Source organism: Ceratotherium simum, chromosome 3, assembly GCF_057802395.1.
Source record: "Ceratotherium simum simum isolate JZ-2026a chromosome 3, ASM5780239v1, whole genome shotgun sequence".
NCBI classification, from domain to species: Eukaryota; Metazoa; Chordata; class Mammalia; order Perissodactyla; family Rhinocerotidae; genus Ceratotherium; species Ceratotherium simum.
In genome coordinates, this window is record NC_141902.1 from 436,914 (window position 1) to 443,616 (window position 6,703).

Genomic DNA, 6,703 nt, shown 5'->3' on the forward strand with positions numbered 1-6,703 from the left:
GCCCAGCCAGCCTGAGAGACTGTTCTTGGAAAAGAACTCTCCTGCCCCTGAAACAACAAAGGGACCAGCCGCTGGGGAGGGATTCAGGGACACTTGTGAGATCTTGACCTCCGCTCAGCGCCTCCCTGAAGTTGAGGGACGTCAGACCATTTCCAGTTTTTGAGGTTTTAGGTTAATTTTTAAAGTCAAGTAACACCAAGCCTTGTAAACATTGTGGAGTATCAGTGTTTAATGTATACCACATTACACTTTTAACACACACACGTAAAATCTGCATATGTAGCCTCACATGGAAATTAATCTAAAAGCCTGTATGCGAGATTGTATGTTTGGGATTCAGCCAAGACCTGGGGGTTTGGGTGGGAGGTAGGAAGTCCCACACACGGCTGGTGGTTTATGGCTGGTGTTCCCTCCTTTCTGCCCTGGAGGTTTCGTATTTGCCCCCTAGTCTATCTCGGGAACCATTTGCAGCCATTTTTCCCTCTATGTCGAACAGCCCCAGACAGACTCATTCACTCCTGTGGTTTCCATGCGTATGTTTGCCGATCCTCACACCTATCCCTCAGGCCCGGCATCCCTCCTGGAGCCCAGATCCTTGTCTTTGTGCCCCATGCCCACTGGACATTTCCAGTGTGTGGCACCTCAACTCAACATTTCCAGGAATAGAGCTTGCCCTTCCTTCTACATTCCTATTCCCAAATCTCTGATTTCCGAGCGTCAGATCCAGTTCCTTGACTGTGACTGTCACACTACCCAGTTGTCTCTGCCCGGAACTCCCTCCAACCTCTCCTCTCCACTGCCCTTTGCTGGTTCACGTCGACCCATCCCTAAGGCTGACTCTCCCTTACCCTGGGAGGCTGCCCGGCCTCCCAGAACAGACGAGGTGCTGGTCACACACGTTCCCTGGAGCCTGCTCTGCTCCCCATTACTTACTGCCGGGGTCAGGAGTTAATCAACTGTTTGGATCCATCATTCCTTTGATGACTATTCCTACTGCCAAAGAGAGCTCACTGCTGGCAGGGACCGTTTATACCCTCTTCGCTGCTCGTCCAGGGCCCAGTGTGTGGGAGCCGGTGTCTTGAAGGCACTTAATAAATACATGCTGACCGATGATTGAATAACGAATCACGACTCTCCCCTGCTTAAAACCCTTCAAGCTGGCAGCCTTCAGGATAAAGGCCCATCCTTCAGCGTGTGTCTAAGGCCTCCATGTCTGAAGCCATCTATACTCCTTCCCATCTCATCTCGTGGGTCCTGGATGGTGCAGTGGATAAGAGCCCAGGTCTGGAATCATCCTGCCTGGGTTCAGATCCCAGCTCTGCCACTGACTAGCTGTGACCTGGGGGAAGTTAGTAAAGCTTTCCATGCCTCAGTTTTCTGATCTGTCCAATGAGATTAATAATAGTACTTCCCTGGTGGGCTTGTGAAGATTAAAATTAAATTCGTCTATTATACGTGCACAATAGGCATACGTGTGTATATATGAATTTGCATGCATCACATATATTGCATGTACATGTATGATGTGTGTGCACACATGTATGTGCATTAATTCATGTGTACATCTATGTTGGGGCATTCAGGGTCCCCTCTCCGTGTGCAGCTCCCCTCACTGCACCGCTGCTCCGTGTCGCTATTTCTCATCCGTCCCCCCACTAGACCGTGAACTCCCTGAGGATGGGGTTTGAGTGTTAAGCTTTTGTATCCTCAGGATCCAGCACACTGCCCAGACAGAGCAACACTCAAGAAATATCTGTTGAACAAGCACAATCAAAAAAACCCACAGGCAGAGCTGAATGTACACATATAAGGGGCCAATGGCTCCTGCAGAGAGCCTGGGGCACCCTCAGGGGAGGAAGGAGGACCCAGCAGAGGGCCGTGACAACGGGGAGAAGTCCTTCTACTTCCCGGTGGTGGAAGGCGGCAGGGTGCACACGGGGTACGTCCAGCTCCCCACACGAGTGTCGGGCACCTCACGCTGTTCTCAGCTCTGCAGTGCAGGGGTCCTGGCACGGCTTTGCCTCTGATGTGACTGTGATCTCAGAAAACAACTGCTCTTGCCTTCAGTTTCCTCGTCTGTAAACAGGGGCCCGACTCCCTGCCCCCTGCGGAGGCTGTTCAGCTGCATCCCCTCTGCCTTGGGCTGTGTCTGTGCTGACTGGGCAGTGTTCACGCCTTTCTGGCTGTCAGTCATCCACCCTGACCCCTAACTACGTGGTAAGTCTAGGGGTCAGGTCACCTCCTTCTCATTCTCACATTTACTAAATATTAGCCTCTTTCTGATTTTTCCTGTCTCTCGTTTTACCTACACTGCTGTTTTGCTCAATATTTTTATTTAAATTGACACACCTGCTTCTCCTGCCGCTCGCACAGCTGGATCCCCACAGAGGTAGCCTTCATTTGGGACAATTTCCTTCCCACTCTATTGTTTCCCAACCTTTCAGGCATTGAGTTGATTAAATTCAGAGGAAGAAATAGGTCAAATCCTCTGTTCCATGAAAACTAATTACCTTCTCTGTGCCCCTCGCTCTCTCCTGCGAGGCGGGGAATTCTCTTCCTTCTTTTTTCTGAGCACAGTCCTCTCTGTGGTCCACGGCACTCTCCACAAGGCAGATGTCAGCACATGCTCAAGATCGCTCTCTGGTCCTCTAGCAAGGACCCTGTCCGCCAGGGAGCGGCAGTGGAACTTGAAGGCACCTGGAGTTGCTCAGCCCTGGACGCCGCGGTGTGAGGACCGTGGTTTCCTCCAGGGCCCTTGTCTCTGTTCTCCGTGGACACTCTCTTCTTTGACGATTTTAGCTATTTCATACCTTCAGTGAAGCCTAAACCCATTCGTTCAACCCCCGCTCTCAGAGCAGCTCTAGCTCTGTTATTCCTGGGCCAGCCGCATCCTCTGCATCACAGACAGCATGCCCAAAGCTGGACATAACACTTTGAGGGAGGAATAGAAAATTTTTCTCCACCTTCTAAATTCTCAGCTGGGGCCCCTATTACAAAACACAGATTAACAAGAGAAAAGCAAACGTTTATTAACACGTGACCTCGTGTACACATGGGAAAATGAGGAACTCTTCAAGAGGAGGCTTAGAACTCAGGCTGAAATGCCACTTTCAGCTAAAAACAAAATAAAGGGCAGGGGAGGCCAGTCACGGGGAGGCGACCACGAAAAGTCAGGAGGGTGAGGTTGTTAATGCAGATTCAAGTCGGTGCCATAGGATGAGAGTTTCGCAGAGTCAGAGTCTTCGTCCTCTTCCTATACAGAGAGGGAGGCATCCCTACAATGGAGATTTCCTTTACAAATGTAAATTCCCCTTACAAAAGGGCAGCTTCTACTCTGTTTTCAGAGTTTCTCCTCTGTCTGCTCTTTCTCAAATTAATCCTTATGCCAAAGGGGCATATTTGGGGGTGACATATTTCCACACTAAACCCACCTGTTCTCTGGCATTTCCCATCTCAGCTAATTAAACCAACGTCCCCTGTATCATCCAAGCCAGGAAACCTGTCTTCCTCACCCCCAGCTTCAGCAGTCACCGAGGCACACAGATTCCACTCCTCATGGTGAATCCTCCCCCTCCATCCTGGAAGCCACTTTCTTAGTGCAGGCCCTGGGTCTGTTGCTGTGACAACTGCCTCCCAGCCTCCGGGCTGGTCACTCCTTTCTGCAGTGGCCGCCACTCTGCAGCTGGAGAGGAATTCTACAAAGCAAATCGAATCTTTAACGCATCTGCCACTTTGCTGCTAGAACTTTCCAGGGGCTCCCTACCGCCTCGGGATAAACCTTCGCAAACAGGGCCGTGGAGCACCCGGCCCCAAACTTCCTTTCTTGCGTTGTTCCCAAAGCACGTTGGGATCCGGCTGCACAGAACCAGCACATTCCCAGAACGCACCGGGGCTCTGCTGCTCCAGGCCCAGCAGGCTCCCGTTTGGTGAGTTCTCACCACCCCTTGAATCCCAGCTCTCATGTCAACCATGCAGGCCTCCCCGACATTTCCCACATCCAGCCAAGCTGGGCGCCGTCCTCTGCCCCTTAGACGAGGCCTCTGAGAGCCCCCCCAACGACAGTGGATGGGGTGGTCGCTCACGCACCCGGCCCCTCAGGGCCCAACGCAGACGCTCCTGTGACACTGTAGCAGCCTGCGAGAGCAGCCCTTCTCCTGGCAGGTGTGAGGGAGGAAAGTTTTCCTCCACCCTCTTAGGGTCCCTGGCTGGGTCCGACAATTAAACTGACAAAAGAGAAAAGCATACAATATTGGGGGTTTTTGCACGTTCATGGGTGTCTTCATGAGAAAAGAAGAAGTGCCAGAGCAAAGAAACATCAAATTTGTGAAGAACTGACAAGACAGAGGGTCAGGCCTGGGGTGGTCCCCCGAGCCTAGGTGGTCCTTCTCTCCTTAACTAGGAGGATAAGGTTGGCTTAATAAGGTTTGCGTGCAGAATCCTCTGGTGCCCTCTCTGGGCTGATAAGAGTCTGTCTCTAGTAAAAAGAGAATTTATTTCCTGCCTTTAGGCAGAAAAGGGGGAGCTTTTTCTGCACTTACTGCTTCTTAATTGCCTTCAGCTCAAAATAATTTTTACATCAAAGAGAGGTGACATGTTCTGGTTTCCTTTGCAGGCTACCTCATAGCTGTAGAGTCCCCGCCCAAACATGAAGAGAAATAAACACAGCTCCATTCACCCCTAGCAAATGTGGAAGCCCAGGGAGGCTCAACATCTTGTCTCAAGTCATCAGGGCACTGCTCTGCCCACGTCCCATCTGCGCTGGGCCTCAGACAACGACAACCACTCGAAGAAGCTGAGAACCCAAACCACCTCTCCCCAACCCCCACGGCTTACTGTCTAGTCCATCCCCTTTGCTAGCATAAGTTTAGTAGTCCAGAGACCTTTGGAAAGGCAAAGTTGCAAATGTTTGTTTCATTGTAGAAATTTCTGGAAAGCCTCATCAAGCCACCAGCAGACAGTGTACACTCCTGGGCTCGCCATACTCATGTCCACAGTCCCACACTGTTACACCATAATCCTCACCCAACCCCAGTCAGGCCTCCCTCCTCGACATGAAAAGATCTGCCTTAAGCCAGACCTCAGATGGTGGCGGATCAGCCCCTGCCCTTCCCTGCAGGACACGCCGTGGGACTTCCTCGCGGTGACAGTCAGCACCCTCAGCTCTGTCTTAGGGACAGGTTGTCTGGGAGCCAGCACTGCTGCCTAACGGGACTTGTTAGTCTGCATTCAAGGGGAATTGTGTTCTCTACCAAGTTCTACAACGAAGAAATTCTGTGTCTTCGGGTGCTGATGCCCGTGAACTGTGAAAACCTGGACCAGGCGTGGGGGCGACACACAACCTGCTTTGTCTCTGGATCAGAGTCTGCCTTTGGTTTCTTCCCTGCAGCGAAGCCCGTCCAGACGTGAGCAGACCAAGCGGTGCCTTCTGAGAGCTGGCCCGCAGACGGCGCTCTTGAGACAGAAGAATTATCTGGAAGCTTCCTCCTGTCGGGTAGGAAAATTCCCACACAGGAGGCCCCACTTCATTTTAGTTATCGTCATTAGTGGTAAATGCAAGCCGAGTGACAGGAGTCAACGGCGGGAACCCAGCAGAGAACCTGCCCAAAGTGGCCCTCAGGCGGGATTTAAGCCTCTAGTGGAGTTTTCCTTTGTACCAACACTCCTGCGAGAACAAAATTTCCCCCAATAATTCTGAAACTGGCCACATTTAGGTCACGCTGTGCTGAAGTCCTTCAGAACCACCGACTCTGGGGCTCCTGAGAAGTTATTCTGCACATTCACATGGAAAGTCACTCTACGCCACAAGTTGGCAATTCTTTCTGGTAATAATAGATATTTTCAGTTTTGCAGGCCGTACAGTTTCTGTCGCAACTTCTTAAATCTGCCCTTGTAGCCTGAAAGCAGGTACAGAAAATACAAAACCAATGGGCATGGCTGTCTTCTAATGAAACTTCATTTATGAACCCTAAAATCTGAATTTCACAATATTTTCACAGGTCACAAAACATCATTCTTCTTTTGATTTTTTTTCAACCACTTAAAAATGTAAAACTCATTTTTTGCTCGTAGGCTATGCAAAAACCAGCCGGATTTGACCCATGGCCTGTGGTCTGCCACCTCCTGCTCAAGAGAGAGGAAGGCCCCGGGCATCCCTCTGAGGTCCGCTGTGTCTAGCACTGAGCAGAGAGCTGTGAAAGTTCTGGACGGGGTTCAGGAGTTAGTAAAAACCCATGATTCTCAAGGTCAACATTATTGATGCTCTTTCTGGTGTGACTATCGACTGCAAAAGGCGCGCTGTGCCCGAGAGGCTCCACCGGATCAGCACTGACCCAGAGAGAGACTGAAAGTGGATCCAGATACACCGGGTTGGATCCCACATAGAGCCTTAGGGAGTGAGACCCTCCACTTCTGCAGCTCCTCTCCCCTCGTCCCTAAAATGAAGGGTCGTCATGTCTATCTGATGGGGCTTTAGGGAGGGTGTTGAGAACCTGAAACACAGGAGGCGCTAAGTAGCTGGTGCTTTTGTTACCCAGAAGATGAGATGAACCCCAAGAAATACCTCATCTATGCATATGCATATAACGGCCTAGATGGTGTCTCAGCCCAGTCGGGCTGCTATACCACAGAACATAGTGGTCCATTTGGGCTGAATACCACAGATTGGGGGGATTATAAACAACAGACATTTATTCCTCACGGTTCT